At 38.1% G+C, this 9,965-nt stretch overlaps 1 protein-coding gene across 2 annotated transcripts in view; it reads right to left on the bottom strand.

Moving 5' to 3' along the window:
* Positions 1-562: 562 nt before the first annotated feature.
* KIF18A (kinesin family member 18A) overlaps positions 563-9,965 on the bottom strand; it is a 107,183-nt gene continuing 97,780 nt past the window's right edge. The window contains exon 18 of one of the 2 annotated variants that reach the window (XM_060104435.1): positions 563-761. The gene's annotated coding sequence lies outside the window, so the exon portion shown is untranslated. The remainder of the gene's footprint in view (positions 762-9,965) is intronic. The other variant, XM_060104437.1, reaches the window with a different exon arrangement.

Below are 9,965 nucleotides of genomic sequence, written 5' to 3'. Positions count from 1 at the left end.
GATGATCTTATCTGCAAAGCAATAGAGACAAAGATGTAGAGAACAAACTTATGGATACCAAGGGGGAAGGGGAGGTGGGATGTAGTGGGATATTGGGATTGACATATATACACTACTATGTATGAAATAGATAACTAATGAGAACCTATAGTTGCTATAAAATGTATAGCACAGGGAACTCTACTCAGTGCTCTGTGGTGACCTAAATGGGAAGGAAAACTAAAAAGAGTATACATATAACTGATTCATTTTGCTGTACAGCAGAAACTAACACAACATTGTAAAACAACTATACTCCAATAAAAATTTTTAAAAATCTTAGCTGAGAAAAATGGTATTCATGAAAGAAGTATAAGAGGCATAGCCTACATCTAACCCTCTAGGATCCACATACAAGATGTCAAAAATAGCATTCATAAATGTACCTATAAACGTCTTTGACAATTCAGCTCCATTTTCCCCTTCTAAGCTCTCCCCTGTAGTGAAGGGGTTGCAAGATTGCAAACTACATTTCTCAGAAATCTTTGCTAGCAGCTGACTAGCATAGATTCCACCAGAGCACTAGCGTGCAAAGTTGGAAGGGGGAAGAAAAGCCAAACCTATGTTGCTGCTTCTCAGGCAGTGGCAGAGATCCATGGGCTTTAAGACACATGAACTATTATAGTGGCTTCCAGGCATTTTGCTGTAAACTGTCCACCTTGGTACTGGAGATACTGCCAGAAATTTCCTATGATTCCTGTATCTTCCTGGATCCCTGAAAGCTAGAAGCAAACACAGGAATTAAAGCATTTGTTGTGCCTTCTTCTAGGAATGCTCTTTTCTCAGATGCCCACATAGTTCACAGGTTCACTTCTTTAGGATCAAATGTCACTCATCAGCGAGGTCTTCTCTGACCATTCTCTATAAAAGTGTACCCTTCATGTTGCTCTGTATCCCCACACCCCTCTTTATTCTTCACAGTACATATTAAATTTCTATTTGTTTTACTATGTGCTTATTTATCCATTGATATTCTATCAGAAAGTCAGCCCCAGGAGAGCACAGACCTGGTTCCTCTTACTGCTGTATCCTCAGCACCTAGAATAGTGCCTGGTACATTAAAGACACTCAATAAATATTAGTTAAATGAGTGGGTAAATGTTGAATACATGAATATATAACAAAGTAGTTAATAATAATAATCACAATAACAATGATAGTTGTCTTAGTCTGTTTGGGCATCTATAACAAAATACCACAGGTATCTTATAAAACTGGGTAGCTTATAAAAACAGAAATTTATTGCTCATAGTTCTGGAGGCTGGAAAGGCCAAGATCAAGGTGCCAGCATGGTTGCCTTCTGGTGAGGGCCCTCTTTCTGGTTCACAGTTGGTGCTTTCTCACTGTGTCCTCAGATGGTGGAATGGTCTAGGGATCTCATGAGAGCCTCTTTTATAAGGCAATAATCCCATTCATGAGGGTTCTACTCTCATGGCTTAAGCACCTCCCGAAGGCCCAACCTACCAACCTCACCGCATAGGGCATTAGGATTTCAACATATGGGGGACACAAACATTCAGATCATAGCGTTCTCTTCTGAGCCCTCAAAAGAATCACCCTTAATAGTTCATTCATGGAAATGTGTAACAGAGTAGTTAATAACAACAACTAACCTTGATGAGCAGTTCTATATGCCAACACTATGCTAGGTATTGACATCCCATCAAGTCCTCCCAATAACTCTGTGGTACAGGAGGCAAAATGTGTAATCTCTCAGCATCCCATTCTCCTTGAGGCAGTGTTTGAATCAAGGATAGAAGTGACAGCACCAAAGGGAAACCCAGAATCATTGTTTGATGCTGGAAGACAGACTTCTCTCTTCTGGATAAAAGCAGGAGACATGCAGTGCAAGATATTGCAGCAGTCATTCTAATACTACAAGCAGAGTCAGCTTAAGGATAAATCCAATAGGATGGAAGGCAAAGGAGAAAGAAAGAACTTGGGCCCATGGTGACATCACTGAGCTGCTGGACCAAACCTTACCTGAAGTTCATCCTACCTTCTTTCAGTTATATAAACCAACATATTCCCTTGATTATTTAATCCAGCTTAAGCGTTTTTGTTGTTGTTTCTTGCAACTGAAAGCATCTTAACTAATCCAAGTAGATATTACCTAGTAGCTGTATGATCTTAAAGCAAGCTGTGGAACGTCTCTTTGCTTCTGTTCCCTCATCTATAGAGTGAGAATAGTACTAGAACTTCGCTCTGGATTTGTTGTGGGAATAGAGAGACAATGTAGATAAAAGCACTGAGCACACTGCCTGACACTTAGCAAGATATATGTATGTTAATATTACCTCAAGAAGCTTACAATAAAAGGAAGAATAGAGAACTGTAGTTGCTTTAGGTCAAATGTGAGGTACCTGACCATATTTGCTCCCATGGCAACTTCTAGATGCCTTTGTTACCACACATATGTATTTTAATATTTTATTTACATGTCAACATCTCAAACTATACTGTGAGCTTCTAGAATCTAGAAGGCAAGATAATGGCTTATTATTCTTTATACCTGTCCCAGTGCCCAGCTTTGTGCTAGGCATATGGCAGGTGTTTCATTGAAGCATATTGAACTAAAGAACCAAGTTATGAGAAAGGAGCCTAAAGAAGGAGGGAGATAGGGAGCCAAGTGTTAGAAAAGGTATACATGATGGAATAGGTTTCAGGAGGGGGCGGGGGAGGTGGAGGCCAGAGCACAGGTGCAGGGATTAGCCTTGGACAGGGGGAAGGTAAATAATGAGTGGGATCTGATTTCTGCTCCCAAATGACCATCATCACATTTCTTTTAGGGCTATGCACACAGCCAGGCACTAAGTATTTCCTAGTGATTATTACCAAGGCAAGGCCTGGAAAAACATTTGTAACAAAAAAGAAATAGCACAGTGAACTTTCCTCCAAGAGGGCTGGCACCAGTATCTGTGTTTATGTTATAGATTAAACTGAATATGGATTTTTAAAGAAAGAAGTATACTTTTTTCACACCATATTAATCTTCACTACATAATGTTGTGAGAATGCAACAGCTCCAACAGAGGAGAGAAATGACTTGCTAAAATTCTCAAGTTATATAAATGATAATTGTAGTAGACATCTTTACACTATCTAGTAGTAGTTTTAGAAGTATTTTATTTTTTCTTGATCAAAAGTTATTTTGGGGGTAACAAAGCATGTGTTATTACTTCCCTTTAAACATGGATTAGTCATGGATTAAATCATTTGGAGTAGACCAAATTTAACAATACCATTGTTTATGCATTAAGAAGCAATAACAATGTTGTTCAGGGTTTGCCTTGGGGACATAGAAATAAATGAGGCATGACTTCCATCCTCATAGAAATTACATTTTCTATTACCCCAAACCCAACTAATCGGAACTTGTTTGTAGTCAACTTTAAGGAGAAAGAATGCAAATAAGATGTCACCTTGAGGATTCTGCATTTTTACAGCATCGGGACATCTGCTGGGGCTAGCACACATTGAACCTGGTCTTCCACACAGCAACTGATATTTTCCGTTCCTGTGATGGCCCAGGGTTCCCATATAATCCTCTCAGGCTGCACTGGTGGGCACAGCCCCCCTCCCTTTGGAGATGTGAAATGTGTGTATAAATAAAAAGCACAACGGAAACACCTGTGGATCTCCTCTAGGGGTCAGGTGTGTGGAATGGCCCAGGAGTTATCTCAGCACCCTTGTTTCTGTGCATTGGAGGATCTGTTTCTGATTTGGACCCTGCACAGGAAGTGACTTGTATTGTCAGAGGGAATTTATATGTTCTTTTCCAATTTCTTCCATAACTGCTCTCTTCTTCCTCTCTACCCCCTCAATTCCCATTAGAGAGACAGAAAGCTGCAGCGTGATGCATGGACAGCATTTTGCAGAGCAGGATGGAAGGAAGAAAGATTTACAAGGCTGTACATTAGTGGATAAAGACCTAGAAACCAAAGATGTACCTTAAGCGCAAACTTGTGGCCAAATGCATCAGCAAAGCTCAAGACTCAGTGGAAAGATCCTGGAAGAAACAGGAGACATCGCAGCACATGTGACTGGAGTGCAGATTCTGGAAGGAAAACAAAGACTGTCCCAGATAAGGGGTTGGTTACCACCAATATCCTAATTAAAGAGGGCATTTATCTAATATTGACTATATGCCAGGTGCTATGCTAGTGCTCTACATACTCAATCCATACTTACTTACTCTAACCTGATCCAAGACAGCCCTTTAAGATCACTACTGTTATTATCTTAATTGTATTGATAAAGATAGCAAGACTCAGAGAAATAAAGTAACTGCCAGAACTCAAATGCACGTCTGTGTAACTCACTTTGCTCATGACCACTAAGCTCCACTGCTTCCTTAGCAGGGAGGAACAAGAAGCTGATAGCAGAATCCATCACCAATCCTTTATGATCTATTGATCATATGATCTATTGTTGTATTTATAGTACACTGTATGTAGCTGCAAGTCATGCAATATGGTTTTTATTCCACACAGTGCATTCACCTACTAACAAAAAAGCCCTTTGTCCTTTCATAAACTATAACTGCAAAACAATACCTGCAATACTCTTAGAGGTAAAAGACAAACAAAAGTTTCATCCAGTAACTGGAAACCATAAAAATCAGGACACTGCTTATTTCCAAGAGTATCAGCTAGAAATGCTAGAACTGAGAAATGCAAAAATGAAAATTAAGGACCCCAAAGGTATGATTTATCATCAATGAAAGAATGGAAGATATGGGAGAAAGATGCTTAAATATATAGGCTTAATATGCATTTAATTGGAGTCCTAGAAAGAAAGGAGAGAAAGAAAAGGCAGAGGTTATCAATTATTTCATTGATAACGAGATGCATATTTTTTTCACATTTTATCTTTTCTGAAATCAGGAGGTGTTTTACTTTCATTGAAGCTGGACAGCAGCTATCAATTATCATTGCCCGTGCATGTGAATATCAAAAGTGAAAACATCAAAACTTTCAGAACAGGGGTCAGTGGCTTGGAGGAAAATCCTGGAGACAATAGTGGAGCACTCTTTTCACCTACTAGGAAACAAAATAGTTATGGAGGAGGGGTGAAGGAGATTGATTAGACATGTTTAACAACATTTTCCAAGGACAAGTCAGTAGTAGGTTAGTTCGACATAATTTCAAAGCCAGATTAAGAGTCCATCACTGATCTGATGGCTTTTAGTTCCTTTATGGAATCTTTGAGGAAATGCTGTACACAGAAAGCTACCAAAAAGTGATTCAGAAGATGTGGATTCTTCATAGGAAGAAGTTTTAGGAATATCTGTGTAGGTAATTTATTTTGCTTTTATTTAATTGGGCGTGGGTTTATTTTTCCTATTCTTGGTTACATAAATTAATGGTATAAGTTATAACTAATGGTGTCATGAACATGATGAAATATACTAGTTAAAGAGAACAATTAAAAATTCTCCTTGAAAATTTCCCTAACTGTTAAAATGCACAGATTCAAGATGTTCAGTGACTTCTATACAGGATTGAAAATTAAAAAAAAGAAAAGGAAATGAAAAAACTACACTCACATATAGAAAAATTGTAGAAAGCCAAAGATAAAGAGAAAATCTTAACAGCATCCAGAGAAGAAAAGAAGATTATTTTTAAAAGAGCAGTAGGATAGACATTGAATTCTGAGCTAAAATTGAAACCAATGGAGTGAAGTCATTAATGTACTTAAAGAAAAGACTTGGCAACTCAGGATTCTATAACTAGATAATATTCATTAAGAATAAAGTGAGGGCTTCCCTGGTGGTGCACTGGTTAAGAGTCCGCCTGCAGATGCAGGGGACATGGGTTCGTGCCCCAGTCCGGGAAGATCCCACATGCTGTGGAGTGGCTGGGCCCGTGAGCCAGGGCTGCTGAACCTGCGCCTCTGGAGCCTGTGCTCCGCAACGGGAGAGGCCATAACAATGAGAGGCCCGCATACCGCAAAAAGAAAAAAAAAAAAAACAGAATAAAGTGACATGGGTGAAGTTGATCAAAAGGTAAAAACTTCCAGTTAGGGCTTCCCTGGTGGCTCAGTGGTTGAGAGTCCGCCTGCCGATGCAGGGGACATGGGTTTGTGCCCCGGTCTGGGAAGATCCCACATGCCGCGGAGCGGCTGGGCCCATGAGCCATGGCTGCTGAGCCTGTGCATCCGGAGTCTGTGCTCCGCAATGGGAGAGGCCACAACAGTGAGAGGCTTGTGTACCTCAAAAAAACAAAACAAAACAACAAACAAACAAACAAACCTTCTAGTTATAAGATAAATAAGTTCTCAAGAGATGTAATGTACAGCATGGTGACTATAGTTAACAATACTATGTTGTATATTTGAAAGTTGCTAAGAGAGTAGATCTTAAAAGTTCTCATCACAAGAAAAAAAATGTAACTATGGGTGGTGATGGATGTTACCTAAATGTATACATATATATTCCACTATATATATAAATAAAATCATTATGTTGTACACCTAAAATACTACAATGTTATATGTTAATTATATCTCAATTAAAAAACAAAAGAATAAAAGTGAAATAAGACAGTCCCAGGTAAATAAAAACTCACAGAATTCACAAAAGGAACTGGACTAAAGGGGGGTTTTCAGGCCAAAATAGAAGTCCATTGGGAGGAGTCAAGATGGTGGTGTGGGAAGACATGGAGTTACTGTCTCCCCACAACTAGGGCACCTGCTGGCCACTGGTGGTGGGCTGACTCAGACCCCCAAGGAGATGGGAGGAACCCCAGAGTGAACCACCACACCACAAGGTTTGCGGGATCTCGATTCACAAACCGGGGGGTCGGGCAGAAGCTCCTGTGGTGGGAGCTCCGAGTCTGATCCACTGGACTAACAGAGAACCTCAGAGGCCAGAGAATATTCATCAGAGTGAGGTCTCACAGAGTTCTTCATCTCAACATCAAGACCCAGCTCTACCCAATAGCCTACAAACTCCAGTGTTGGAAGCCTCAGGTCAAACAACCAGTAAAACAGGAACACAATTCCACTCATTAAAAAAAAAAATTAGATGGCAAAAAAAAAAAAAATGTCACAGATGAAGGAGCAAGGTAAAAACCTACAAGACCAAATAAATGAAGAGGAAATAGGCAACCTACCTGAAAAATAATTCAGAGTAATGATAGTAAAGATGATCCAGAATCTTGGAAATAGAATGGAAGCATGGATTGAGAAAATACAAGAAATGTTTAACAAAGATCTAGAAGAACTAAAGAACAAACAAACAGAGATGAACAACACAATAACTGAAATGAAAAATACACTAGAAGGAATCAATAACAGAATAATGGAGTCAGAAGAACGAATAAGTGAGCTGGAAGACAAATGGTGGAAATAACTTCCGAGGAGCAGAATAAAGAAAAAAGAATGAAAAGAATTTAAGATAATCTCAGAGACTGCTGGGACAACACTAAACACACCAATATTCAAATTATAGGGGTCCCAGAAGAAGAAGAGAAAAAGAAAGGGTCTGAGAAAATATTTGAAGATATTATAGTGGAGAGAACTTCCCTAACATGGGAAAGGAAGTAGTCAATCAAGTCCAGGAAGCAGAGAGAATCCCATACAGAATACATCCAAGGAGAAACACGCCATGACATGTATTAATCAAACTAACAAAAATTAAATTCAAAGAAAAAATATTAAAAGCAGCAAGGGAAAAACAAAAAATAACATACAAAGGAATCCCCATAAGGTTACCAGCTGATTTTTCAGTGGAAACTCTGCAGGTCAGAAGGGAGTGGCAGGATATAATTAAAGTAATGAAAGAGAAAAAGCTACAACCAAGATTACTCTACCCAGCAAGGATCTCATTCAGATTAGATGGAGAAGTCAAAAGCTTTTCAGACAAACAAAAGCTAAGAGAATTCAGCACCACCAAAGCAGCTTTACAACAAATGCTAAAGAAACTTCTCTAATCGGGAAACACAAGAGAAGAAGAAGACCCACAAAAACAAAACAATGAGGAAAATGGTAATAGAAACATACATATCGATAATAACCTTGAAAGTAAATAGATTAAATGCCCTAACCAAAAGACACAGAATGGATACAAAAACAAGACCCGTATATCTGCTGTCTACAAGAGACCCACTTCAGACCTAGGGACACATACAGATTGAAAGTGAAGGGATGGAAAAAGATATTCCATGCAAATGGAAATAAAAAGAAAGCTGGAGTAGATAAAGTAGACTTTAAAATAAAGACTGTTACAAGAGAAAAGGAGGAACACTACATAATGATCAAAGGATAAATCCAAGAAGAAGATATAACAATTATAAATGTTTATGCACCCAACATAGTAGCACCTCAATACATAAGGCAAATGCTAACAACCATGAAAGGAGAAATCAACAGTAACACAATAATAGTAGGGGACTTTAACACCACAATTTCAACAATGGATGGATCATCCAAACAGAAAATAAATAAAGAAACACAAGCTTTAAATGACACAATAGATCAGATAGATCTAATTGACATTTATAGAACATTCCACCCAAAAGTGGCAGAATATACTTTCTTCTCAAGTGCACATGGAACATTCTCCAGGATAGATCATATCTTGGGTCACAAATCAAGCCTCGGAAAATTTAAGAAAATTGAAATTGTATCAGGCATCTTTTCTGACCATAACACTATGAGATTGGAAATCAATTACAGGAAAAAAACTGTAAAAAACACAAATACATGAAGGCTAAACAGTGCACTACTAAATAACCAAGAGATCATGGAAAAAATCAAAGAAGAAATAAAAAAAATACATAGAAACAAATGACAATGAAAACATGATGACCCAAAACCTATGGGATGTAGCAAAAGCAGTTCTAAGATGGAAGTTTACAGCAATTCAATCTCACCTGAAGAAACAAGAAAAATCTCAAATAAACAATCTAACCCTACACATAAAACAACTAGAGAAAGAAGAACAAAGAAAACCCAAAGTCAGTAGAAGGAAAGAAATCATATAGATCAGAGCAGAAATAAATGAAAGAGAAACGAAGAAAACCATAGCAAAGATCAATAAAACTAAAACTTGGTTCTTTGAGAAGATAAACAAAATTGATAAACCGTTAGCCAGACTCATCAAGAAAAAAAAGGGAGAGGATGCAAATCAATAAGATTAGAAATGAAAAAGGAGAAATCACAACTGACACTGCAGAAATACAAAGGATTATAACAGACTACTACAAACAACTAAATGCCAATAAAATGGACAACCACAAAGAAATGGACAAATTCTTGGAAAGGTGTAATTTTCAAAGACTGAACCAGGAAGAATTAGAAAATATAGACAGACCTATCACAAGTAATGAAATTGAAACCATAATTAAAGATCTTCCAACAAATAAAAGTCGAGGACCAGATGGCTTCACAGGTGAATTCTATCAAACATTTAGAGAAGAGCTAACACCTATCCTTCTCAAACTCTTCCAAAAAAAATGCAGAGGGAGAAACACTCCCAAATTCATTCTATGAAGCCACCATCACCCTGACACCAAAACCAGAAAAAGATATCACGAAAAAAGAAAATTACAGACCAATATCACTGATGACATAGATGCAAAAATCCTCAACAAAATGCTAGCAAACAGAATCCAACAGCACATTAAAAGGATCATACACCATGATCAAGTGGGATTTATCGCAGGGATGCAAAGGTTCTTCAATATATGCAAATCAATCAATGTGATACACCACATTAACAAATTAAGGAATAAAAACCATATGATCATCTCAATAGATGCAGAAAAGGCTTCTGACAAAATTCAACACCGATTTATGATAAAAACTCTCCAGAAAGTGGGCCTAGAGGGAACCTACCTCAACATAATAAAGGCCATATATGACAAACCCACAGCCAACATTGTTCTCAATGGTGAAAAACTGAAAGTATTTCCACTAGGATC

This window comes from Mesoplodon densirostris, chromosome 7 (genome assembly GCF_025265405.1).
Source record: "Mesoplodon densirostris isolate mMesDen1 chromosome 7, mMesDen1 primary haplotype, whole genome shotgun sequence".
NCBI lineage: Eukaryota > Metazoa > Chordata > Mammalia > Artiodactyla > Ziphiidae > Mesoplodon > Mesoplodon densirostris.
This window is presented reverse-complemented; position numbering and strand designations above follow the sequence as displayed.